Source organism: Hemiscyllium ocellatum, chromosome 31 (genome assembly GCF_020745735.1).
Source record: "Hemiscyllium ocellatum isolate sHemOce1 chromosome 31, sHemOce1.pat.X.cur, whole genome shotgun sequence".
In the NCBI taxonomy this organism is placed as follows: domain Eukaryota; kingdom Metazoa; phylum Chordata; class Chondrichthyes; order Orectolobiformes; family Hemiscylliidae; genus Hemiscyllium; species Hemiscyllium ocellatum.
In genome coordinates, this window is record NC_083431.1 from 35,137,218 (window position 1) to 35,165,060 (window position 27,843).

Sequence of the window (27,843 nt, forward strand, 5' to 3'; positions counted from 1 at the left end):
ATGGTCTTCCCAGGATTTCTCATGTCTTGGACCAGTGGTGTTCATACAGGTAAGAAGCTGAGATTTGATTCTTGTAATGTCACAGAGTAGCAGAGAGATCCTGACGTCTCCTACATTTAAGGGGGATGATGGCAACAAACTTCATCATGAGCAGCAAATTATGCAGTGTCATGAGGTAGCATGCCCGTTTAAATTGGTAGATAATGGTGTGGATTTGAATTATTGCTCATAATCATGTACTCTAAGATCCACAGACTTCACTTTAAATGACCTGTTCATAGAACACTGTCTGCAACAGGGAAGAACTGAAAATTTAAGAAGACAATCTTTAGCATTGAAAAATATTTGCGTAAATGGTAAAATATTTAAGACCTGATAAGAAAAGTATGGCAACAGGGGAGTCGGCAATTCTCTCAAATAATGACTTCAATACAGGCTGTCTTAAAAGGCTGTGGTCTGTGGGAGTGGTCTCCTTTCAGAGTTCAGGAAGAAGTAAAGAGTTATTAGAGGCTCAGTGAAAATGTCTTAATAGCCTTGCTGAGACGGGGACACTTTACACTGGCACAGTAATTCCCACTGGAAAAGTGAGAAGTTAAAAAGATCACCAACTGCTCAGATTGAGCAGTCTCTTCACAGGGAGTGGGTACTACAAGGAATGGCTACAAAAATTCATGCAAAGTATTATTAGAATGATAGAATACCTACAGTGTGGAAACAGCCCATTCAGCACATTGAGTCCACATGAATCCTCTGAACAGCATCCCATCCAGACCCAGATCCAGGCCTCAGCATATCCCAATAACCCTGCAGTTCCCATGGTTAATCTACCTAACCTGCACAATTTTGGATTGATTAGATTAGATTCCGTACAGTGTGGAAACAGGCCCTTCCGCCCAACCAATCCACACTGATCCAGACCCATTTCCCTCTGATTAATGCACCTAACACTATGGGCAATTGAACACGGCCAATTCACCTGACCTACCCATCTTTGGACGTGGGAGGAAACTGGAGCAGCCAGAGGATACCCACACAGACACAGGGAGAATGTGCTAACTCCACACAGACAATCACCCGTGGCTGGAATTGAGCCCAGCTCCTGGTGCTGTGAGGCAGCAATGCTAACCGCTGAGCCACAGTGCAACAGCTGTGGTCACAGACCTGGGAACATCATGAAGCCAGTAATGGAAATAATAATCAGACGGAGTGAAACTCTGAGCAGGACTGATCTAACAGTGACTGAAAATCTGGGATACTTTAATCAGACCAGAGAAAAGATAGAGACCCATCATAAGAAATGCAATAAAGTTGTGAATTATTTCTTTAAATTTTAAGGAGTGGGAGTCATTCAGTATCCAAGACCAAGCTCATTTTGGATAAATGGTTGAACACCACATCCACAGCCCTACTTCATTCAGACAGAGCTAAGATGGTGAGACAGAACAGATGTCTGCTAGTTGTCACACAAAAGCAAATTCCTACCTATTCAAGCAATCATTTACACAACCAACATGTTGCATTAAATCATTGATCCAATTGACAACCTGACTGATGAACTGAAACATTCACAAAATCCCATCCTGCCCTACAGACTCTAATTAACCACCCATAGGACACAAACTCCTTCACACATCCACACTGCCTCCAAAGGGGAAGATTACCTATTTTGGTGCACTTCTAAATTCATCACTATGACGACACATACAAAACAATTGGGGAAAAAGACAAGGACCTAATAGGAGAAAATATAGTTAATGGTTACAACATGTAGTTTAAAATTGTGATTTTTTTTTCTAATCTTCACATTTATAGAAACAGGAATCAGAGATATGTTTGGGAGTGGCAGGGTGGTGGTGGTAGAGAGGTTGGTGGAGGAGATGTAGTTTAATGGGTAAAATTGGATATTAGGTTATTAATGGATTAATTTGAATCATGCATCATGGAAAATGGTGGAACATCACATTTAAAAAAAAATTCATTTGTGAGACATGGACATCTCCAGAGGCCTTGGAAAGGTGGTGGTGAGCTGTCTTTTAGTTACAGTCCATGTGCTGGAGGTTGATACACAGTTCTGCCATGGGGTGGCATCTAGGTTTCTGACCCAATGATACTGAAGGAGTGGCAAAATACTTCCATGTCAGGTTGGTGAGTGGCTTGGAGGAGAACATGCAATGGGATATATGTGGAGTCTCTTCCAGAGAGTTGTTTAATTGGCAACCACCATTCATAACTGGATGTGGCAGGACTGCAGAACTTAAATCTAATCATTCGTGATGGGATTGCTTAGTTCCAGCTATCACTTGTTGCTAATGCTGTTTGGCATGCAGGTAGTCTTATTTGGTAGCTTCAAGTTGACACCTCAGTTAGAGGTATGCCTGGTGCCGCTCTAACGCACTCTCTATTGAACCAGAATTAATCCCCTGCCTTAGTGGGAATGGTTGGGTTGAGGTTTTGCTAGGCGATGAGGCCAATGTGCTGGAGTACTATTCTACTGCTGTTGATGGCCCAGAGTGCTGCATGGATGCTCAGTCTTGAGTTGTGAGGTCAGTTCAAAGTCTGTCCTATTTAGCACAGTGATAGTGTCACACAGCATAATAGAGGGCATTGTCAATGTGAAGGGGGACCTCATCACCACAAGGGCTGTGCAGTGGTCACTCTTACTGATACTGTCATGGACAAATGCACCTGCAGCAAACAGAATGGTACGGATGAGATCAAATACGTTTTTTCCTCTCGTTGGTTCTCCCACCATCTGTGGCAGGCTCTGTCCAGCAACTATGTATTTTAGGATCCAACCAGCTCAATCAACAGTGCTGCTGCCGAGCCACCCTTAGTGGTGGACATTAGAGTCTGCCACTTGGAATACAATTTACATCCATTCTACCGTCAACTTTCTCCAAATGTTGCTCAATGTGGAGAAATACTAATTCATCAGCTGAGAGAGGACAGCATGTGTTAATCAGCAGGAGGTTTCCTTGCCCAAGTTTAGCCAGAAGCTATGAGACTTCATGGGGTCCAGAGTCAATGTTGATGACTCCCAGGGCAACTTCCAGCCAACCATATACCACTGTATTGCCACCTCTCCTGGGTCTGTCCTGCCAGTGCGGCAGAACATTTCCAAGAATGATGGCGGTGATGTCTGCAAGGTATGATTCCATAAATATGACTATGTTAGGATGGATCTTGACTACTCTGTGTGACAGCTCTCCCAATTTTGGCATTAGCTCCCACGTATTAGTAAGGAGTCCTTTCCAGGGTCGCCAGGACTGTGTTATCTGGCATTCGATTAACCAAACAAAATATTCCCCACCTGTGTCCTTCAGATGGTCACGGGTCCTCTTTGGTTGTGCCTGCCTCCACCGTCTCCTCTGGCAGCTTGTTCTGTTGATGTAACATCATCTGTTCCCCTCTCACCTTGGACCTTTGCTCTCTAACCTTGGAATGGGGGCCTTGTCTCTGTCCTGTTCATGCCCCTCATGATTTTGTGGACCTCTGTGGGGTTGCCCCTTGGCCTCCAGTGCTTCGGTGGGGAAGGATCCACTTGTTTGGCCTCTCCCTGTGGCTCAGAGCCTCTGGGCCTGGCAGCATCCTTGTTGGTTTTTTATGCACCCACTCAGGTTTAGCAGCATCCTTCCCATGGAATTGCAGGCAGAGCTGTGTGTGATATTCTGGGGTTGCCCTCACCAGTGGCCTGTGCACCATGGCTGGCATCCTGGCTCTGGTCCTTGGTGCACTGGCTGGTGGGCGAGGACATGCTGAACACCCTCTTCACCACCCAGTTGGCCTGTGGCTCTGCTTTCAGAGAGCTGTGCACCTGCGCCCCGGGTCTCTTTGTTCGGCGGTGTGGGGGGTCCTGCCCTGTTTGCCTTTCCGGGATACAGAGCCTCACTTTTTATCTATGCTAACATGGTGCCACTGTTTAAGAAGGGTAGTAAGGACAAGCCAGGGAACTATAGACCAGTGAGCCTGACATCGGTGGTGGGCAAGTTGTTGGAGGGAATCCTAAGGGATTGGATGTACATGTATTTGGAAAGGCAAGGACTGATTCGGGATAGTCAACATGTTTTTGTGCGTGGGAAATCATGTCTTACAATATTGACTGAGTTTTTTGAAGAAGTAACAAAGAGGATCGATGAGGGCAGAGTGATGGATGTGATCTATATGGACTTCAGTAAGGCGTTCAACAAGGTTCCCCATGGGAGACTAATTAGCAAGGTTAGATCTCATGAAATACAGGGAGAACTAGCTATTTGGATACAGAACTGGCTCAATGGTAGAAGATAGAGGGTGGTGGTGGAGGGTTGTTTTTCAAACTGGAGGCCTGTGACCAGTGGAGTACCACAAGGATTGGTGCTGGGTCCTCTACTTTTTGTCATTTACATAAATGATTTGGATTTGAGCATAAGAGGTACAGTTAATAAGTTTGTAGATGACACCAAAATTGGAGGTGTAGTGGACAGCGAAGAGGGTTACCTCAGATTACAACAGGATCTAGACCAGATGGGCCAATGGGCTGAGAAGTGGCAGATGGAGTTTAATTCAGATAAAGGTGAGGTGCTGCATTTTGGGAAAGCAAATCACAGTAGGATTTATACACTTAATGGTAAGGTCCTAGGGAGTGTTGCTGAACAAAGAGACCTTGGAGTGCAGGTTCATAGCTCCTTGAAAGTGGAGTCACAGGTAGATAGGATAGTGAAGAAGGCATTTGGTATGCTTTCCTTTATTGGTCAGAGTATTGAGTACAGGAGTTGGGAGGTTATGTTGCGGCTGTACTGGACATTGTTTAGGCCACTTTTGGAATATTGCATGCAATTCTGGTCTCCTTCCTATCGGAAAGATGTTGTGAAACTTGAAAGGGTTCAGAAAAGATTTACAAGGATGTTGCCAGGGTTGGATGATCTGAGCTACAAGGAGAGGCTGAACAGGTTGGGGTTGTTTTCCCTGGAGCGTCGGAGGCTGAGGGGTGACCATAGAAGTTTACAAAATTATGAGGGGCATGGATAAGATAAATAGACAAAGTCTTTTCCCTGGGGTCAGGAAGTCCAGAACTAGATGGCTTGGGTTTAGGGTGAGGGGTGAAAGATATAAAAGAAACCTAAGGGGCAACTTTTTCCCACAGAGGGTGGTACGTGTTCAGAATGAGTTGCCAGAGGAAGTGGTGGAGGCTGGCACAATTGCAACATAGAGAGGTATTTGGATAGGCATATGACTAGGAAGGGTTTGGAGGGATATGGGCTGGCATGGACGGGTTGGGCAGAAGGGTCTGTTTCCATGTTGTACATCTCTATGACTCTATAACTCGAAAAAACATTAACTGTAGATAAAAGGGAGCCAGCAGATGTGGTGTGCGGAGATTTTTAGAAGGCTTTTGATAAGGTGCCACATCAAAGTTTATCGAAGAGAATAAAATATCATTGTGTAGGGAATAACATATTGGCATGGAGGGGAGATTGGCTAGCTAACAGAAATCAGAGCATATACATAATTGGAACACTTTATTGTTGGCAAGAGATAGACTGCCACAGGGATTAGTACGGAGGATTCAAATTTTTACAATTTATATAAATTATTTGGATGAAGGGACTGAAGATACTGTTGCCAAATTTGCTGATGTACAAGGGGAGAGAGGAAGATTAAGTTGTGAAGAGAGCACATGGATACTACAAGAGTTTTGATGGTTGGTACTAGTCTGGCAAATAAGATACAATGCCAATTTTGACAGAAAACAAAAGAAGCATATTATCTGAATGTTGAGAGATTGTAGAGCTCTAGGATTTTTTATTCATTTGTGGGACTTTGGTGTCACTGGCTGGTCAGCATTGATAGCCCATCCCTGTTTTCCCTCGAGAAGGTGGTGGTGAGCTGCTGTCTTGAATTGCTGCAGTCCACTTGCTGTGGGTTGACCCACCATGCCAGGAAGGAGGGAATTCCAGGATTTTGACCCAACGACTGTGAAGGAACACCGGTATATTTCCAAGTCAGGGTGGGAGCGGCTTGAAGGGGAACTTGCAGGTGCTGGTGTTCCCAAATATCTGCTGCCCTTGTCCTTCTAGATGGAAGTGGCCATGGGTTTGGAAGGCACTGACTAAGGATCTTTAGTGAATTTCTGCATCTTGTAGATAGTACACGCTGCTGCTACTGAGCACCGGTGGTGGAGGGAGTGGATGTTTGCAGATGTGAATGCAAAGGGATTTGGGTATCCTCATGCCTTATTAGCAAAATGTTGTTCTGAACGAACAGAGAGTAACTAGTAAAGCAAATAGAATGTTGTAGTTTGCATTGAATAAGAAACTAAGGAGGTTATGCTTTGCCTACATAGAGTGTTGGTGAGACTATATTTAGAATGCAGTGTACAATCTTGGTCTCCCTATTTAAGGAAGGATATAAATGTATTGGAGGCAGGTTAGAGAACGTTTACGAGGTAATAGCTGGAAAAGCCAGGTTTTCTTTTGAGGAAAGGCTGGATAGCCTCAGCATGTTGATAGTTGGAGTTTAGAGTAAGAAACAAATTTGTTGAAACAAAAAATCCTAAGTGGATTTGACAGAGTGGATGTGGAAAGGATGTTTCCTCATGTGGGAGAAACTAGAATGAGGGGTCATTGTTCAATAATGTGGGTTATCAATTTAAAACAATAAGGAGAATTTTTTTATTTCCCTCAACTGGTTATGAGTCCTTAGGACTTTTGTCCTTAAAGGGCACCGATGGAGGAATTTAAAAGACTTTTAAGGCAGCAGTAGATCACTTGATAAGCAAAGGAGTACAAGGTTATCGGGGTAGGCACAAAGGTGGAGTTGAGGTTAAAGTCAGATCAGTCTTGATCATTTTGGTTGGTAGAGCAGTTTGGATGGGTTGACTGGCCTACACCCGCTTCATATGTTCATATCTTCCATCTAGTCACTGTAAAAGGCAGAAGGATTGTATAGTTTTCTTTGTAAACAATAGTCACAACATTAGGGAAAATCATGTGGTCTGTATTCCAAAAATAATTTCCTCCTGTCCTCAGATCTAGGAACAACCACACTGGTCGTCCCTGGTGTACAGTTGGTAACAATTCCAGCGCTTGCTCTACAAGGGGTTTAACTTCTGGAGTTCCAGACTTCCCATTCCCAGTTGGCAGATAATAGGGAACAATTCTTGTTTCAGCCTGAAGGTTGCATCCTACTCCACCTTCAAGGAACTGTGAACTTCATTAAATTGTTCTGGTTTTCTCCATGGCTCCAGTTTATAATCATCTGATATTGGAGCCTTTAGGTAATCAGGTTTATCAACTGACTGTATGATTGAAGCTGCTAGTATTCCTCTTGTGTGTCCAGATCCAGAGAAAACCCTGGTCAGCCAGTTTGTATCCAGCTCAGTAGAGGAGGCTGTCAAATTGGTGGACAGAGCATATAAAAGGACCAGAGATGGGTGAGTAATTATCTTAGTAACACTGGCCTAAGACTGGAACTAGTTGCATTATGTGATCTAATTTTAATATTTAAACATGTTTGTTATATCCAATGCTAACTCTTAGGCTTTGAATTGAGGATTAAGAATCTGTTGGCATTGTTTTTTTTAAAGATGTATACTGCTATGAAGGAATAGTGTTTAGATGTGTTTCAATGTTTTGACACCTATTTTACTGTTTGATTTTAGTCTGAGTTTTCTGTCTCATTTCAACAATGGTTATAATGAGCATGGATAAGGAAGGGAACTGCAGACTGGAAAGGATTGAATGGATAATTTGGTCCGGAAGGTCAGGCAGGGTTTACAAAGAACCTTCATCTGTAAATTCAACTGTCAGGAACTACATACAAACCATTGTTTAAAAAACCTAAAACGTCCTTACAGTAGGAAATGGATTTGCCAACAATGTAACCATTCCTGGCTCAGCATTAACCCCAATTTTCAAAAAATGAAATCTCAACAAAACATCCAAAAATCTTATGGACTGTAATGTGATGGATATGGATAAGATGCTTTCTCTGACCACTGAATTGAGAACCATAAAACATAGGAGCAGAAGTTAGGCCATTCAGCCCATTGAGTCTGCTCCATCATTCCATCATGGCTGATAAACCCCATTCTCCCACTTGATTTTCTTGATACTCAAGAACCTATCTATCTCAGTCTTAAATATACTCATTTAACTGACCTCCACAGCCTTCTGTAGCAATGAATTCCATAGATTCACTACTCTCTGGCTGAAGACATTTCCCCTTATGTCCATTCTAAAAGGTCTTTCTTTTACTCTTAGGCTATGCCCTCAGGTCCTAGTCTCTCCTACTAATGGAAACCTCTTTCCAACATGTACTGTATGCAGGCCACTCAGTAGTCTGTGTGTTTCAATTAGATCCCCCCATATGCTTCTAAACACCATCGAGTATAGATCTAGAGTCCCCATATGTTCCTCATATGTTCAGCTTTTCATTCCTGGGACCATTCTCATGAACGTCCTTTAAACCTGCTCCAGGGCCAGCACATCCTTCATGAAATATGGGGCCCAAAACTGCACACATTACTCCAAATGTGGTCTGGCCAGAACCATATAGAGCCTCAGAAGTACATCCCTGTATTTATATTCAAGTCCTCTCAAAATAAATGAACTATAAAGTAGTGATGAAAGTCTTGGAATCGCTGAATCAATTTGATACTTTTTGGTCAAAGAAGGACTGAATGGATGTATTAATGGATCAAAGGATCTTCCTCATCTTTAATTATGAAGTAATTGTCATTTGTTATCTGTCAACTGACTTCTGTAAGAGTGTCTTAGTTATTTACACTCTTATGGACCACCTTGGTGACTGATAAATGATGCTTTATATTTGTTGCCTTCTTCATTTCAGCCACAAGCTGAAGACTGCTAAAAGGACTTTTACCTCATGTGACCTCCTTGCCTACTTCAAGCAGCCCATGGCAGAAACCAGAATGGCAGTGAGGTCTGCAGAGTATTTGGAAAATGCACTGACTCTCATCCAGAGTAATGTCAGTAACATCTACAAACGCTCGCTGAATGCAACAGGTCAGTTTGGAAAGAGGCTCTGGATGTAAGCTTGTGTGCATGATTCCTCAGTGTGACACTATGGGAAGCCACTCTTTTCCTCATCATCTGTTGGATAAGAGTAGGTACAGTCAGTCATATTTATAGATATCTTCGGCCCAAAGTTTCCCTGTTCCTCACCGTGGCTTTTATTTATTTGCAAAACTACAAAAGTTTTCTTACCAGAGACAAGATAAATTGAACCCGGCTTGACTGAAATGTTCTCAACTGGAACAATCTATTCATTAGCTAATGGAGCATAGATCAGAAGGACTGCTGTCAGAAAATGAATTTCCCATTTGCATAAATAAAATTATATATGACGTGAACAATATTAACATGGGGTAGAGCAGTCATATTCAATTTGATCTTTGTTTTAGCCCAGTCAATAGAACCTTACCAGGGATTGCAATGTTCTCACAAATGTGTATATCATACAGATCTTTTAACGCAGGCTGACGTGGACATCATCTTGCGGAACACAGGTTGTTCAGCTAATTTCCTGCCCATAGAATGTGAGGACAATTGTTGGTCAAACCGGTACAGGAGCATCACTTCCAATTGCAACAACAGGTAGGTTCTGATAAGTCTGATGAAGATTACATTCAAGATGAATTCCAAGTCAATTACTCAAGCACAAGCTTGAGGTAATCCATCAGAACTGCAGTGAAATGTGTTATTATTGAAGCAAAAATCCTACCATTTGAACTATTTTCAGAACCAAATCAGTAGACATCCAGAATTAAAGTGATAAAATACAGCATTTGAATTAACTATATTCACCATACAATATCTACCTGGACCACATAACCACCAAACACTTAGCAATATCTCTGTATAAATGAAATGGCAATCTTGGGCAAGATAATATGACTGAAGACAAAAAGGCTATCTAATTAAACCTTTTTTATTCACTTGTGGGACCTGGGTATCGCTGACTGCCCAACATTTATTGCCTGTCCGTAGTTGTCCTTGAAAAGGTGGTGGTGAGCTGCCTAAGACCCTTTGAATATTTAAAAAATGTTAGGATCCTAATGAGTCTGAATCCAAATTTAATACAAAAATACACAATAGTTCTTCTACTAACAATTTGTGAGCAGCTTAACATGTCATAAATCCTTTCTTAAAGTCTTCTACTATAGTAAATGTCTTATTCAGAATCTCCAAAATTTCAAGTGGAATGAAGTCATCTTTATATTTTTATCAAATCATTGTTGCTATATGGGCATCATTGCCTGACCAGCATTATGTTACCTATCACTGATAGAGGGCAGTTAAGAGTCAACTACAATGTTGTGGATCTGAGTCATATATAGACAAAATCAGGTAAGAACCAAGATTTGCTTCCCTAAAGAACATGAATGAACCAACTATATCTGCATGCTCATCATTAGATTCTTTAATTCCAGGTTTTTATGGAATTTAATTTCTATGGTTGGATTTGAACCTGGGGCACCAGCGCATTATTTGTGTATCTAGCGTAACAGTCCAGTGATAATACCATGAGGCTCTTGTCTTCCCCTTGTTGTTTTCAAATCTTTTACCACTTAATTTATATTGATGTAACAGATTTTTATGTATTACCTACATTCTATGTATTATGTTTTATAATTTTTCAAATTGTACATAGATTTTCAAATCTTGGAGACGTGAGTTAGTGTAGGAAAATAGCATTGAGGTAGAAAAGCGCTTCAGTGGAGGCTTGAGGTGCTGAGTGGCTGGCTCCAGTCGTTTATCCCAACATATCATTAGCAGATGATACTAATCTAGGAAAACCTTTGGAATTAAAATAATTCATCTCAGAAACTTCCAAATGACATAGACAAAATACTTAAGCATGCAGAACAGGATCAAATAAAATTTAATGCTGATAAGAGTAAAATGCTGCACATGAATGAAATGTACTCCATAATTGTGGAGTCAGGAGGTGAGTTATTCGCCGCAATATTCCTAGCCTCATTTAACTGCACTTGGTCCATAGCCTACTATTCTCTGGCATTTTAAGTGCTCGTTCAGATGTTTCTTAAATGTTGCAAGGGTATTGGCCTCTCTGCCACCCTGTCAGGCAGTTTCTACCACCCTCTGGGAAAAAAATCATTTCCTCAGATCCCCTCGAAACCACTTACTCCTCACCTTCAAGTTATGTCCTGTGGTCTTAGATACATCTGTCATGGGGGAAAGATTGTCATGATCTACTCTGTTTAGGACACACAATTCTGTATACCTCCATTAGATCTATACTCATCTTCCTCTGCTTCATAGAAACAAACCCGGCCTATTCAGTCTCTCATCTTAACTGAGACTTTCCTACTCCAGCAACATCCTTGTGAATCTTCGTCATAAGTGCAATCATAAGACCATAAGACCATAAGTCATAGAAGTGGAAGTAAGGCCATTCGGCCCATCGAGTCCACTCCGCCATTCAATCATGGCTGATGGGCATTTCAACTCCACCTACCAGCGTTCTCCCCGTAGCCCTTAATTCCTCGAGACAACAAGAATCTATCAATCTCTGCCTTGAAGACATTTAGCGTCCCGGCCTCCACTGCACCCTGTGGCAATGAATTCCAGAGGCCCACCACTCTCTGGCTGAAGAAATGTCTCCGCATTTCTGTTCTGAATTGACCCCCTCTAATTCTAAGGCTGTGTCCACGGGTCCTAGTCTCCTCGCCTAATGGAAAAAATTTCCTAGCGTCCACCCTTTCCAAGCCATACATTATCTTGTATGTCTCTATTAAGTCTCCCCTTAATCTTCTAAACTCCAATGAATACAATCCCAGGATCCTCAGCCGTTCCTCATATGTTAGACTTGCCATTCCAGAGATCATCCGTGTGAATCTCCGCTGGACACGTTCCAGTGCCAGTATGTCCTTCCTGAGGTGTGGGGACCAAAACTGGACACAGTACTCCAAATGGGGCCTAACTAGAGCTTTATAAAGTCTCAGTAGCACATTGCTGCTTTTATATTCCAACCCTCTTTAGATAAGTGACGACATTGCATTCGCTTTCTTAATCACGGACTCAACCTGCATGTTTACCTTTAGAGAATCCTCGACTACCACTCCCAGATCCCTTTGTACTTTGGCTTTACAAATTTTCTCACCATTTAGAAAGTAGTCTATGTTTTTATTCTTTTTGCCAAAGTGCAAGACCTCGCATTTGCTCACGTTGAATTCCATCAGCCATTTCCTGGACCACTCTCCCAAACTGTCTAGATCCTTCTGTAGCCTCCCCACTTCCTCAGGACTACCTGCCTGTCCACCTAACCTTGTATCATCTGCAAACTTCGCTAGAATGCCCCCAGTCCCTTCATCCAAATCATTAATATATAATGCGAACAGCTGTGGCCCCAACACTGAACCCTGCAGGACACCGCTCATCACTGGCTGCCATTCCGAAAAAGAACATTTTATCCCAACTCTCTGCCTTCTGTCAGACAGCCAATCCTCAATCCATCCCAGTAGCTCACCTCGAACACCATGGGCCCTCAACTTGCTCAGCAACCTCCCGTGTATCACCTTATCATGTTCTTCTGATAGTGTGATGACTAAAATTGCAGACAGTATTCCATCTATGGTCCAACCAATGTAACAAGACTTTCTTGCTCTATATTCTGTGCCCTGGTAATGAAGGCAAGCATCTGTATATCTTCTTCACCGCCCTGTCTTCTTCTGCTGACAGCTTCAGGGTTCTATGGACTTGTACACCAAGGTCCCTTTCTCCTCATTACTCCCTAGGACCTCCAATCACTCAACTGTAATGACTGAAACATTACAGATATTGGCAGTCACTCAATGACAGTCCAATATCCTGCATAAAACTGTCAATGTTTTCTGGTGTCCTATCAGTTCTTCAATCCAACTCAGAAAGGAGCTTTCCATCAATGATATTTTTAGTTTGAAAATCTATGATGGCTAGACTTCTAATTTTGGCAGCTCCATAGATGTTTTGTAAAGACATCCAATAAGTAGTGGTTTGCTGAATTGATTTACTTATATTTTTTGACATCAACATGAACTATCTATCATATGAGCAGCTGCAATCTCAACACCAGCCCGATCCAACCATTCCATTCAATCAATAAACCAGTCTACTATCTTCTACCTTTGTTTATAACTAGTTGAATAAAAACAAAAAGGCATAATTTTAAAAATGTTGCTATTAAATTTCTCCTGGATTGTTCTAGCAGGGTCCAGGACATTAATCTGCAATTCCTGGAACCTACAATCTTGGAGAACTGATGAATCTATTGATAGTTGAGGTTAGCGAAAGATATTCAATTTTGTCAAAAAAAAGTTGCATGCATCTATATTTGCAAATATATCTTTGAGAGACAACAGAAATCTTGGAATTTAATTTAATTTACTTGTGTGCATTGATGTTTGAAATTAATTTTGCTCTTGTTCATGTCATTCATTGTCAGATACCTCTGGATGACTCCAGGTTCAGTAAGAGCACAGGCTGCATGCCTTTCTTTCGATCTGCTCCTACATGCAACACTGGTTATCTGGGCTCACTCTCTGGACATATTAATGTTCGGGAACAGCTAAATGCAGTGACCTCATTCATTGATGCCAGTATGGTGTATGGTAGTGGTAAATCCATTGCAAATCAACTCCGAAACAATACAAATGATTTGGGATTGCTGGCAATTAATCAGAACCACTCTGACAATGGGCTGGAATACTTACCATTTAGCAGCAAACATTCAGAGAGCCCTTGTGCTAAGAACCCCAATGGTACTGGAGTCCCATGCTTCTTAGCAGGTAAGAATTCCACGACATGACATGTCATGTGCATATAGAATACTTCTCATTAACGTTCCATGACATCTTCTTCAATGCAATTTTAAGCATAGAATTCCTTGGATGGAAGCTTCTTTAGATCAAGGAGACACATTCCATACTATTCTGCTGAGCACTGTTACCAGTGAGTGGGGTGAAATCTATTAAGCATGCTCTCTCTTCATCACTTGGGTTTGACATTTTAGATGTACTGTGCCAATATCACTCAGGTTTAATGGGTTGGAAGAGGAAGTGTTAAACTCAGCATATTCAGAGCTGACAATGCTTTAAATTGTAAATGAAAGGCAAGAGATGGATTGGTAGCTGATTATGAGACGCATTGGTTAAAATCACTAAACCATTATGCTGCCAGTTAGTAGATGAGAAATAAACTGCATGCCATTGTTTCCAAAGGGAAGCCAAAAATTAATCTTTTCCTTAAGCTCTCTGTTTTGAGAATGGTTTAATAAGTTATTATATACATTTGTTTTTGATTGGGAAACCTTCCTTCACTGGCCTGATCGCTATTAATTCCAATTAATGAAACCAATTCAGTTCTATCATGAGAATTTGTTGTTCTTTAGGTGAGTTTTACAGCTACTGGCATCAATGATTAGTAGGAAATGGTCATAAATGTCAACTTGTTTGTTGAATGTGCAGACTTATCTCATTGAAGCTTGTTAGGTTAAGGAGCAGAGCAAAACTCCAACTAAAATGTGTGCAAAAGAAAAAAGGAAATAGTCTTAGAATAGAAATGTTCCTTTAGGCAAAATTTTAAAATGTATTTTTACGATTGTACAAAATTACTATCAATATGGCCTTCACCTTGTCCCCAGGTGATGGACGTGTAAATGAGCATCTGGGTATATTATCTTTTCATGTATTGTTTCTGCGGGAGCACAATCGCTTGGCGAGAGAGCTGGAAGTTGAATCCACATTGGAGTGGAGAAACAATCTACCAGGAGGCGAGGAAAATCATGGGGGCATTTCAACAGGTAAAATAATTGCAGGAGACATCCAAACGAAAGGACACCATTTTGTGTTGTATGCTACCTGATTTTTCTTGTGCTGCATCCTGACCCACTTTAGCAATGCTCAATCATAATGTTTGGTGGAGTCGTAGAACTGCCTTAGACTGGGGAGTCAGAGTTCAATGAGATGCTAATAAATATGGTAAAATTATAGAATCGATGTTCCAATATTAATGCTTCTACTACTTTTAGCAGAAATTCTATCTGTGCAGAAAGACTTCTCAGGTTTTTAGATTGTTAACAAAAGATTCACAATTATCTCACAGCTTTTGTAACCTCAGGACATTTCAAAGCCCATCACAGCAAACCAATAGAGGATTTTACAAGTGTAGTCATTGCTGCAATGCAGAAAACTAGGATGTCAATTTGCAAAGAACAATCTCCCACAAATAGCAATTCGATAATGACTAGATAAGCTGTTTTTAAACTGTTTAGAAATTTATATTAGTAAGGACACTGGGGATAACTCACATGCTCTTCATCAAAATAGTGCCTTGGGATTTTTACATCATCTGAGGGAATAGATGAGGCCATGCTTCAATGTCTGACTTGAAAGATGGAATCTCCCAATAATATAGCACTCCCTCAGTACTGTGGGCAATCACAAAAGACTCAGCCTGGACTTTTGTGTTAAAGTCCCTTTAGCAGCACTTGAAACTACAATGTTCTGACTTAAAGATCAAAACTATCCGTTAACTCACCACTGCCGAGGCTTGAGAATAGAACAAGTAAATTTAATAAACCTCAATCATGTTTTGACATTTTGCGAAATCCTAACTGTATCTCTGATTTTCAATTATTCTCTTCTTCTGCCAAATTTCTGACCTTTCTGCCACTATTGGCACTCCTGATCAATTCCTTCATAACTAGTTGGAATATCAGCTACTTATTGGACCCATCACGTGAAGAAAACTTTATTTCACTTAGCGCTGAGTGAAAAATCAATGCTTTGTTGTAGTCTGAAATCCATTCTTGTCTAGATTTCTTTCTTCTTAGTAGATAATACATTTACCCATTCCTCTCCCTGGATCCTTTTTGACAGATAATAACCTACAGAGACTATATTCCTCGACTCATTGGTTCAGATGCAATGCAGAAATATCTTCCTCCATACAGAGGTTACAATGAATCTATTGATCCTAGAATTGCCAATGTTTTTGCTACAGCCTGTTTCCGGAATGGTCACATCACCATTCAGCCAATCGTCCATCGTTTCAATGAGAGCTACCAAGAACATCCCCTTTACCCAAAACTGCTCCTGCACAATTCCTTCTTCTCTTCTTGGAGAATTGTGGATCAGGGTAAGTAAGAAATCTCAGTACAAATTAATGATATGCTGCCACTGAGGCTGTAGTGTAAAAGCATACTGCCTCTGGATGTTGCTGAAACATTACTCCCATTTCTCAGCCATCAGTGCAGCACATGGAGTTGTTGTATTAGTAAGTTGGAGCATTGTCACCAGTGAGTCAGACATTAATTCCAGGACGGGTAAATGCCAAAAATCTCCAAGGATGCCGTGCAAAGAGTATGAGCAGCACTTTGCCAATTCTTCTTGCTGTAGTGTACAATAAATAACTTTCAGAGATCATAGAGGTATGATCTGATCCAACAAAGTGTGCTTTACATAAAGCAACACTATTGACAAGTGTAACTTGTCATGTTAATTGTAAATGTAAACATCTTCTTAATCTGCTCAATGGTGCAACTAGCTTGATGGTGTTCAATAACATAGCAAAATGGTTTTGTATTATTATTAATTGTTTTCAGTGCGGAATGCTATTTCTTGTATTTCAGGGAATTATGTTATGTTTATGTTCATAAGAATACTTTGCTGAAGACTACAGTTATGGGAACTATGAGCACAACAGGCTTTCAGTGTAAGATGTGTTAGGAGTTATGTGCGTTTTTGTGTGAATTGTCATTATTGCATCAATGTAAATGCAATTCTGACAGCAACTTTTTTAGCCTGTTTATGGTTAATCAGACATTTTTTACACAATCAGCTTTGTTTCAAATTTGAAATTTCCATTGTAATGCAGAGTGAGTTTATTGATTGTAGGATGATGCTCAAAATGTTCAACTGCAGACTGTTGCTCTCTTTTCAAAAATAATCTGCTTTCCTGGTTGTGTGAGACATTGTGCTCCTTAGGCATGACTAATCAATACAAATTAGTAAAGTACTTGTTGAATTTTTGCATCGAACACTATCAAAGTTTTCTACTACATATTAGTAAAATTTGTTATGTGTTGTCCATTTTAATACTGACAGATTTGGTGAAAGCGTGTTTGTACATGACAAAATACATCTGCTTTTCTAAGGATACACTTGTGTTCATGTGAGAGTGTTTGTACACTCAAGCTCATGCAAGCATCATACAATTATGGAAATATAAATACCATGTACAATGCATTCATTCTTTAGCATGACAGAAGACAGTCATATTCTAGCCACTGACTTTAGAGTGACAGGACTTAAAGTAAACCTTTTGAGATACCAAATCCAATGAGGTATAACTGCGCTATGACAGTGAACTGTTGGTTTCTGATGGTAAGTGGCTAAGATGAAACCCTAGTTACATCCGAAAATGAGTTTGATCAAGAGTTAGGTGCCTATTGCTGTCTGTAATTTTTAGTATTTCCCAACCAATGGAAATCGAAGATAAGAAAATAAGCTGAAAAAATAATTGTGGAGGAAAATACTATTGACATTTGTTGCCACGATGTTTTATTCTTTCAGGTGGAATTGATCCAATTCTTCGGGGACTTCTGGCCAATCCAGCCAAGCGTCAGGAACAAGATCGGATGATAGTAGATGAACTTCGGCAACATTTGTTTGAGTTGACCAGACGCCTACCATTGGACCTAGCTTCATTAAATTTGCAACGTTCCAGGGATCATGGACTTCCAGGTATTGGGAAACACTTGCACACATTTGAGAGTACAGAAACTTTCTTATACTTACAGCAAAGTGCATTCTAAGTTATAAATGCATACACAGACATAAAAATACATAAACATTCAATTCACACATGCGCACACACACATGGTAGACACACATGCATGTACACAGCACACAGTCAATACAAACACATCCATACAGACACAAATGGGTATACTTTTCCAGAATACTTGTGTTCAAAGTACTCTGTGCTCATTGCAGAATGTTACACTATGCTTTGCTGTATAAGCTTATGAACATAAATGTAACCTTAGTCCCTGAAGTATGAAGGACAGCACTCTTACAGTGCAATGGTCCGCTTGTATACTGTTGGAACCTGTGCAGAAAATGGTACAAGTTGCCCATTACACACTTGTAACTATAGTAACAGGAAGAAAAGAATGCAATGATGGTGAACCATGTGAAAGATGTTTGTCTGGTTTGCACTGCTTTTAGACTCTGTTGCACCTCAAATGCTTATGATAATCACTTTTCTATTCCTAACATCATTCTCATAATTATCCTGAATGCAAACCTTAGTGAATCTAATGGTGTAGGGTAAAAGGGACCATAATGTTTGAGGTAAAATTAAAGGTCAAACTATTAAGGGAAACATTGTGGGGTAGGGTGGGTGGAGGGAGGATTTTGAAAGATTTGGGGAATTTTAAAGGAAAGGGGATGTGCGTACATTGACATTTTTACAGTTTTATACACCTTATCTACTTTTCAACAGCATTAATGACTCCACCATACATACAGATAGCACAGATTGGCACTATTCCTGGAGAACAATCTTGCCATATGTGCTGAGTTTAAATTGCTTCTCCAATTCATCATTCGTTCCTGTGTTTCATGCCTTGGCTCCTTCTACTACCAAGAAAAATGGGACTTGTTCAAAGGGGGTTCAGGGTGTCCACATCTGTGACCTGGTTGTTAATTTTAAAGATCTGCCGAAACTCCTTAACACTGAAAATCCAGCCCCAGGTATTGCTAAGACACCAGAAGAGGAATTTAATTATTAAAGGGCTGTCATGCCTAATTCAATTGATCACAGTGTAATTAATTGCATTAGGAGATAATCTCCTCTAAAGTCTGAGTATCATCACTGTGGGCATAAATCCTCTTGTGGTATTAAGTGCCTTGAATGCTTTGTATACTCCTGAGTAATGTATCTTATCAGTTTTTCAGTAAGACCTCCTTTCTCATGTAATCTATCGTGATGCCCCATCCCTATAAACAAGCACTGCTTTATGCTTACAGTTTGCTATCAGCTGCCAAGTCTCTGTCACTGCTGTTTAATATTTAACACCTAGAAAATTGACTGGCCTGACCTTGGATGAGAAAGCACAGTGGGTAGTACAAATGAGTTGTGAAAAACATTGGAGTGCCCAAGCTTACTCACTTTTAGTTATTTATTTTTGCTGTTGCAGGAGTTGTGACATTCTGCGGTTTCTATGTGATTAAGTCAGATATTTTACCAGTACCTTAAAATAATTTAATTAACCAGTCAATATTTTAGTAAGTAATTCATTATGTGGCACATGATGCAGACAAAGGACGTCCCAGATCCCTGTCCTAGTTAGTGCATACTCATGGCTCTGTTCACAGAGTGGTGAGGAAGTGACAATTGGTTCTTGGGTTATGGAGGGTTATTAATTGGACTTCCTGTTTCTGTGTGCACTGCTGGTCATTGGGCAAAGACAGCATTTAAGCCCTAAATGTGGCAGAAATGCCTAACTGGCTGAACTTTCAATTAAATGGCCATGGTGGTTTTGGGGGAGGGGTGGGGTTGAGCTGGTGAGAGCTGGCATATGGGGAATAGGAGTTGGAAGAGAAAACCAGAGGAGAAATGAATGAATTGTATCGTCTCCTTTCCCTCTCTTCTGATCACAGGTTACAATGCATGGAGGAGATTCTGAGGTCTTTCTGAGCCTAGGAATTTGGCAGAGCTCACTGCAGTCCTCAGAAATAGAAACTTGGCAAGGAACCTGTTTAGGCTGTATAGAACTCCCAAGAACATTGAGCCGTGGTTAGGAGGAGTGTCTGAGCCAGCTGTAAATAGTGGAAAGTTGGGCCCACTGTTTTCCTGTCTGGCAGGACAGCAGTTCAAAAACCTACGAGATGGAGACAGGTAAATGACAACTTATTACATGCATGGAAGTCAAAAAGATAAAAAGAAAGCTTTACCAACTCATTCATGCAGATAAGAATGGCTCCTAGTCTGGATTTTAAAGCTTTCCCTTGAGCCCCAACCTTAAGCACCATTGAACTTCTCCTACTGTAGGGAATGATTTTTGATGATTCTTGGCTCAATTAAATTTAAAGCACCATCTTCAGAAGGGCTTGCTGATTTCCTCACCACTCCTAGTTCCTCCTTTGACTGTTCTCAATGTGGTCTCCAGCTGTTACTAACAATAGCAAATGACTTGGGGTCACTCAGCAGCTCACATTGATGTGTGCAAGCTAGTAGCAGGACAATGGTGGAGGAAACATTTAGGTGGGAATCATAGAGGTAATCTGTTAAAGAAAACAGCTACTTCTCAGCTGAAGATACATTACTAGGGGTTATTTGTCTTTGGCCATCAAGCTGAGCTCAGTCTTGTCTTCAGCTAAAGTTAGTTTCCAGCAACAATAATAGAAATCTTGTCAAATTTTCTTTTCTGGATAACAAGACCAGATGAAATTAACTGTTATGATTTATTTCCTGAGACCCACAAAGACTGTGATCTTTCACTCTCTGTGCCTTGACTCTTGTGCAATGTGCTTATGGAATCATTTTCTCATAAGACATCAAAGGCAAACAAAACAACTTAGAATAAACAACAGTTAGTGAGATGCTAAGTATAGTGGGTAACATCACTGCACTAATTATTCAGAGGCCTATGTTAACACTCAGGGGTCATGAACTTGAATCATGATAACTGGTGGAGTCTAAATTCAACTATTTTATAAAATCTGGAATTGAAAGCTAGTCTCAGTAATGGTCGCTACAAAACTGCATCAATTCTCATTAAAAAAATCTTTGATGAATATCCTTTAGGGGAGGAAATCCGCTCTCCTTATCTGGCCTCCCCTATCTGTGACTCCAGATTCTCAGCAATGTGGTTGACTCTTAGCTGCCACTTATAATGGCCTAAAAAGCCATTCGGTTTAAGCGCAATTAGGAATGTGAACAGACGCTGGGCTTGCCATCAATGCTGACATCCCATGTAAGAGTAACTTTTGAAAAAGAGGTCTGTGATATACATCTGCTGAGAAAGCATTAGTAGGTTGGCAGCATATCCAGGGAATCTTCTGCTGCATAATTGGAACTTCCCACTGAACACCAGTAGATGCAGTTTGATCATAGTCTGACACATAGTACAGTCCAAGAATTGCCCAAAATGCCAATATAACATCTTTTCCTTTGTACTTTAGATTCTGGTGGGAAAATGAAAAGACTTTTACTACCAGCCAACAGCAGGCTCTACAGCGAGTTTCGCTGTCTAGAATAATCTGTGATAACACCAGGATTGAAGACCTCCCGCAGGATGCCTTTACATTCAGACCATACCCTAAAGGGTTTGTTAAGTGTGCTCAGATTCCACAGGTAGACCTGAGTGCTTGGAAAGAGAACATGGAAGGTATAGTATTGCAGGGGTACAGTTGTGTTTCTCCTTGTCTATCCTTGTCAGTCTTTGGGTGGCCTACATCTGGCTGAGCTGGTGTTTATAAAGAAGAAACTGGAGATAGAGTTAAAGAAACTTTTCTAGTTAATATGAAGGTGAAAGCATTAACTTATGAGAATAAAAGTTTATTGTTTGTTTGTTTATCAAATAAATGAAAGTAATTAAGGTTGTTTCTAAGAATATAATAATGATACAACTTCAATGTATATAAAACTTCCTACTTGTAATTCCGATTGACAAATGGACATTGTGTGTGTTCATTGTGATGGTTTGATCATGTAGACAGTTTTGGATGACTGCTGAATGACATTTGTCCATTCAGATCAGAAATGTGGCCCCGAGTATTGAATGAGTTTTCATTTTAACTTTCCACCTTGCTTTCCTGCTGATCCATCTGATGTCGATCTCTTGCTGTGTTTCACTGAAGCTCAATGTAAGTTCAAAGGACAATATCTCACCTTTTGATTGTGGCATCTCACACCCTTTCAACCAACACCTTGAGTCCAACAATCTCAGGCTGTGATGTCTGCTCCCTTTTATTTCCATTCTCTTCACATGTTTCAATTTTAATTACTTTTCCTTTCTTTTTGTTTTGGACAGCAGCTGTTCTCTATCTGTCATTCAGACCTCTGCTAAACACAGACTTTCTTCCTTTATTAGTCCCACTACCACACCCATTGGCCTTAGACCAGCCTGACAAGTAATCACTCCTATATTCAATGCCTTAACAAACCATTTTTGTTCTCTTCCCTCCTCCATTTCACTTCCTTAGACCTTATTACCTTATTACCTTTCCAAGGTCTAATGGAAGGTCACAGACAGGAAATGTTCACATTGCATCTGTCTCTATCAGAGACAAAAAAAATGAAGATGCAGGAATCCAAGGTAGACAGGCAGGAGGCTTGAAGATCACGACAAGCCAGACAGCATCAGGAGATGGAGAAGTCAACGTTTCGGGTTTAACCCTTCAGGGCCTGCAGTCCTGAAGAAGGGTTACACCCGAAATGTTGATTTCTCCACCTCTTAATGCTGCCTGGCTTGCTGTGTTTTTCCAGCCTCCTGCTTGTCCATCAGAGACTGAGCTGCCTGACCTGCTGACTATTTTCAGATGCTTTTGCTTTTATACAATGCTGATTCTTTTATAAAGCAGCAGAATAGAAGAAGCATCAAACAGCTAAAAGCACAAAGATTTTGGTTTTGCCTGGATGAACAGGAATCTTTTCTGAGGCCTCTAGGCTGCTGCTGACACCATGGGTTACTCCTCCTCTCCACAGCTGCTTTCCCAAGTGTGCACATTTTGTCTAACTCTAAATGGCCTGGTTTAATGTCAACCTGAAGATGGTTACATTTAACACCCAGAATTTACTATTGGCATGGCAAAAAGGCTCCCTCAGGTTGGAGCCAGCTTCCTGCTGCCGCGAGGGGGTGGGGGTATAACCAGATGGTGCTGTCTGTTGGCCAGCTGTCTGACTGTTTAAATCTATTCCCATTTATTTAGTAAAATGTCACTCATCTCAACACCACTATTTCCCTTTAAACTACACAGTAATGCATCTTGATTTACTAGTTTTGTGATATGCTTCAACACTAGAATGCATCCATGATTTACAATCCTGTAAGTTTGTAAACTGCTATTGTGCTTCATGGTGTATAAAGTGTAAGAGTTTGACAGGGCTAATATTGAGGAAAATGCCAAGTACCTCCCACTATGACGTTCTCATTTGGAATTCTGGGCAGAACAGCTTAGGATCTTGAAGGCTTAACACTCAAAATCCTGATCGTCCACATACCTCTATATCTCTATCTACAATATCAAGGCATTTTATAGCTAGTTGCTAACATACTATAAACGACTTCTTGTTCAACACAAGAATCTTTTCTAGTTAGACTAGGAAGTATTTTCCCTCTAGGGCCAGGTGCTGGCGGGTGGGACTAGATTGGGTTGGGATATCTGGTCGGCATGGGAAGGTTGGACTGAAGGGTCTGTTTCCATGCTGTACATCTCTATGACTCTGTGACTCTACCACATTAAACCCAGTAGACCCTATAGTTCCCTATACTTAAAGAACACTGTGGCAGTAAAAAGATCCCTTGTTGATGTACAGACCTGATTTAATTGCACATTCAACACGCTGATCAGGCATGGCATCTTATAGAATCAACGAATCATACAGCACAGAGACAGACCCTTCAGTTAAAACAATCCATGCCGAATGTAATCCCAAATTAAATCAATCCCACCTGCCTGTTCCTGGCCCATATCCCTCTAAACCTTTCCTGTTCATGTATCCATACAAATGTCTTTTAAATGTTGTAATAGTACCCACATCCACCACTTCCTCAGGAAGTTCATTCCGCATGTGAACCACCCTTGTGTAAAAAAATCAGACTCAGCTTAAGACACTTATTCTACAGATAATCAACAGCAGGCAAGACTTGAAGATGATAGTACCATAAAAGAAACTCTTGAAGGAAGATTTAACAGGAAATAAATCAGTCCATGGTTAAAACATATTAAACCTTGTAAGGGGTACACTGCAGTAGGAGAGTTGGAAACCCCATGTGAGGGATTACTTTGTTCCAGAGCAGACACAGGCAACATTATGTGGCAGTAATCTGTTGGAGTAGCCTCAACTCAAGGTTCAACAGGAGAGCGAATGGACATCAGATTTTTTGTGAACAAAGTTTAAATCTCTGGTGAAAATGTCCATGCAGTGGGAAAGTGAAAAGCAAGGAAAGTACTTACAACTCAGATCAAGAGCCAGTGCCATAGTGGTATGTACTGCATGGTGTAGGGAAAGTGAAACCACAAAAACAGTTCAAAGTGAGATCATAGACCCGAGTTTGTTGCAAAACCAGAATTAAATTGACAAAGAAGCAGGTTAGGAACTTAGTCAAAAAATGTGGTGCTGAGAAAGCACAGCAGGCCAAACAGAATCTGAGGAGCAGGAGAGCCGACGTTTTGGGGAATGTAGGACTTTTGCCTGAAACATTGATTCTCCTGCTCCTCAGATACTGGCTGTGCTTTTCCAGTGCCACACTTTTTAACTCTGATCTCCGGCATCTGCAATCCTCACTTTCTCCTAGGTTAGGAACTTAGGCAGCTCTGATCTGACAGGAGTACGAAATTAGGAGTCTTTCTAAAAGCAAAGACATTAGATTCATCATTTAAACCATGTTAAAGATGGGAACCATGTATTTAACCATGAGGACAGGAAATCGTTCAGGAAATGACCGTGAAGAAAATAGTGATCATTATTAGAGTTGCAGTAAATAGGAATCAGTCCAAAAGAAATTGTAAAAGAAGCAGCATTCATCTTCAAAGGATATAAATAGTAGGAGCCATTGACTAAAAGAAGGATTAAAGCAGACATTGTTTATTAAAGCCACCTCCAGTGGGATTTATTCAGCTAAAGCTGCTCAGGAAATGCAAATAATTTATTAAGGACGTAAACAGCAGAAATCATCCAGTGAAGCCACAACAAGTTGTAAATGATCCATTTTGAGCTTTTCATTTCTATCACATACCTGCCAGCCTCACCAACCACCAGCCCCCACACCCATTCCCCCTCAACCCATTCCACCTCCCTACCTCCCAACCCCACCTCCCCCCCTCCACATCACTCCCCAGCCCCCAGCTTCCCCAACCCATTCCCCCAGCTAAGAGCTACCTCTGAACCAGCCACCTCTACCTACTAGAACTTTGTGGACTGAATTATACTGTCAGAATTTAGGATTCTGTGTTTGGAAATGAAGTTTTTCACTTGAACCTTATTGATATATATCTCATAGCAGTCTGACTTGCCTCTCATCATTGTTCTGACCATTGCAACCTCCTCCGAATTATAGCACATTTTGTGATTCACAATTTGATTCAATGCTTTGACTCTCAGTTTAGCATTCACCTCATTTGCTTCTTTACAGTGATCCCCTGCAGCTCTGTCCCAGCTGTTGAGCATGCCCATTTTTCGGTGTGTCAGTCCTCAGTCAGATATAGCTGTGAATCTGGATTCAGGCTGGTGGGAGACAGCACCATAACTTGTCTGAGTAATGGACAGTGGGACCTGGAACCACCTAGCTGTATAGGTAAAAGCTGAAAACAGGTAGCTGTATAACTTCAATAAAATGTAAAGCTGTTTTCTGGGGCTGTCAAATTGCATTAGAAGATTATTCAATTGATTTGAACATCCAGGTCCTGATAAAGCGACACATGCCTGTCAGGGACTTTCACATTCTTAATGTCTGACAAAAACAACTAGGGTCCATGAGCCTTCTCCACCCTGGTCGTGCGCTAAGACGCAGGTTTAATAAAAACAGGCCGAGGGAACAGCAGCTCTTTTGCAATTCTACTTTTATTTCTTAAATATTTGAGTTGGTATTTGATATCTGGCTATCAGCATGAAACACTGCTAGATAAGTAGTCTAATTTATTCGTAAGAATTCTTTCTAATCATTTCATGATTTACTTTCTGATCTTCCTCACATTGTAGCTCCCACCATGATCCAAAGTTCTTTCCTTGACAGCTGCCTCTGGGTCCCCTCCCTACTGGTTTGTCCTGCTATACCACAAAGCAGTTTTAGCCCCACCCCTAGTATATACCCATGATAAAGCCTTACAGCCCAAAATTGAAATGTAAGTAATGCATGACATGGATTATCATAGAATCCCTACAATGTAGAAGCAAACCATTCACCTCATACTGACCCTCTGAAGAGCTTCGCACCCAATCTCTGTAAACCTGCATTTCCCATGGCTAACTCACCTAGCCTACACAACCCAGACACTGTGGGCAATTTGGAATGGCCAATCTAACTAACCTGCACATCTTTTGACTGTGGGAGGAAACCGGACCACCCAGAGAAAACCCATGCAGATACTGGGAGAATGTGCAAACTCCACTCAGTCACCTGAGAATGGAATTGAACTCAAGTCCCTGGGGTTATGAGGCAGCAGTGCTAACCACTGAGCCATTGTGCTGCCCCAGGTTATATAGGCCCTCAAAATGAGTCATCAGTTTCTCTTCAGCCCAAGAGTTTTGTTTGTGGATATCTAACAACATTATACGTGTGTTTATTGCAGTTCCCTTTGGCATATGTTTACATTTCACGTGGAATCTGATGACAGGGAATTTGTTTACAACAACACTTTTTCCTCTCTCCCCTTCTTGCCTTTATGATTCATTCTAACATTTTGTTTTATTCTGCAGATATGGCAATGAATTAAATATGATTCCGCACTGTTTGGTTTGAGAAGAAGGTAATACTAAGGATGTATCAGGCCATCCAGGACACCAATGTCCCTTCTGTGTGAATACTATCCAGATTTAAAGAACAAGACACACCGTCAACTTGATCACCTCAGTCTATCCTTTGATGCAACTAGCTGCAACTTTCATCCAAAAGTTGCTGATGTTCAGAGGATTTATGTTGACAGTTTGAGAATTTATGGCAAATTCTGATGATCTTGCTACTATCAAGAGTGGAGAATGTACTAATCGGTTTACATCCAACATACTGATTACACTTGATTACTGTTCCTAGATGTATTCTAAACCTGTTACAGAATCAACAAATAAAAACAGTTAATGCAGCTGTTACCTCAGGGCTGATTGATAGATACAGAATTCATATTTGTGTCAGACTATAAGTGTATAAATTTGTGTGATTATTAATCTGTTAACTTGAGCTCATTCAAACTGAAGCTCTGCTCATGCCCTTACTCACAATGAGTTCCATGCACTCATCCCAAGACTATAAGACATAGGGGCAGAAGTAGACCATTCAGCCCTTAAAGTCTACTCTGTCATTCAGTGAGGTCGTGGGTGATTTGATATCCTCTCTCGTACTTGTTGACCAACTTTGGCTTTCATCAAATAACACTTTGACTTCAAAATTCTCATCCTTGCTTTCAAATCTCGCCCCCATTGGGCCCTTTCTTATGCCTGTCAAAGCCATTTAGCTCAGTTGATCAGAGTGTGGGTTTAATTTTTCTAACAGCTATGCAGTTCCTGGGGCCTGGTCTTGACTTGCTCTACTGTTGTATAATGGCATTATTGAACCATACTAGCAAACCTACACTAATAAGGATGCTTTAGTAGAGATAAGAGAGAGAGAGATAGAGAAAGAGAGAGAGAAAGAGATCTACAGCCTTGTGAAATATTGTCGATGATCCAATACCATACTCTTGAGAATCTTGATTTTAATTGCTCCACCATCAGTAAGCTCTAGAACCCTCTCCAAATATCTCACTGTCTCATTATCTATCTTTCATTCTTTATGCCAAACCTTTGAAATGATCCCAGTCCAATATTTTGATCGTGCACCTTTACCCTATGTGGCTCTCTGTCTGATTTTGTTTTGTGCTGCTCCTCTGAAGTGCCTTATAATGTTAAAGGTATGATT

General features: G+C 40.8%; 1 pseudogene; it reads left to right on the top strand.

The window, feature by feature from the left end:
- On the top strand, positions 1–26,665 carry LOC132830249 (myeloperoxidase-like; annotated as a pseudogene).
- Positions 26,666–27,843: the final 1,178 nt, after the last annotated feature.